Here is a 982-nt window from a genome sequence, read left to right on the forward strand (position 1 = left end):
GGCTTCCAGTTGAAAATAAATGTTTCATGGGGAGCATTTTTCTTTTCACTGAACAAGCTGAACTCTAAGCATATGGTTATGTTTCTTTGTGTCTACAAATTCTTAGGAGAAAAAAAATCACTGAAGTCAGTTTGGTTACTATTCAATAGAAACTACTACTTTGTTAAGGTATATTCTTCTCAGAGTCATATTACTCCAGTGACGTGACTGGGAATGAGCATGAAGGAAAAGATGGAGGGTATAGCTCAGTGGTAGAGCACATGCTTAGCATGCATGAGGTCCTGGGTTCGATTCCCAGTACTTCCATTAAATAAATAAATAAATAAACCTAATTACCACCCCCCACAAAATCATTTTAAAAATTAAAGAATAAATAAAGATTTTCTGTCATTATTTTAAAAAATTATGTAGGAAAATTGTACTGGCTAGCCATGTGGTTGGAGATGGAAGGTAGTAGTAGGTTTGTGTAGGATCTGGTATCATGGGACTTGCCTGAGAATTGAAGTCAGTTTCCTGGTTTAAGCCCTTTTCTTTTTCTTCTTCAAATAACTTCATTTTAATTTACTAATTCAGGATTTTAAAATTCCACTTAGTGTTCAATAAATCATTTTTGAGTTAATAAGTTATAAAACATATTTTAAGACAATAAAACATCCAAATGAGACTATTTTGATTAATATTATTTCATGGATATTCATTTATACCACTTATTAGAATATTTATAAAAGACAGGGCAAATGTATGTATTAACTTATGTAACTACATATTTTAAAAACACATATACTTTCTGAGGGACTAGAATGGGACATTTTCAAACAATGTTTTTATTTGAATTTCTCACTGACTTAAAATAAGATTAAAATAAAATTATTCCCAGTGTCTTCAAAGTAAGAAGTTTTTACCTAAATGGCAGAGAAAATCTTCTGGTCTATATAAGCTAAATCTGTGAAGGGAAATGAACATTACTAAGATTAATTTAACA

At 30.4% G+C, this 982-nt stretch overlaps 1 non-coding gene across 1 annotated transcript; it reads left to right on the forward strand.

Moving 5' to 3' along the window:
• Nucleotides 1–234: 234 nt before the first annotated feature.
• Nucleotides 235–306, forward strand: TRNAA-AGC. The gene has a single exon. It is a non-coding gene; the product is annotated as a tRNA-Ala (tRNA).
• The last annotated feature ends 676 nt before the right edge of the window (nt 307–982 follow it).

Source organism: Camelus ferus, chromosome 14, assembly GCF_009834535.1.
Source record: "Camelus ferus isolate YT-003-E chromosome 14, BCGSAC_Cfer_1.0, whole genome shotgun sequence".
Classification (NCBI taxonomy): domain Eukaryota; kingdom Metazoa; phylum Chordata; class Mammalia; order Artiodactyla; family Camelidae; genus Camelus; species Camelus ferus.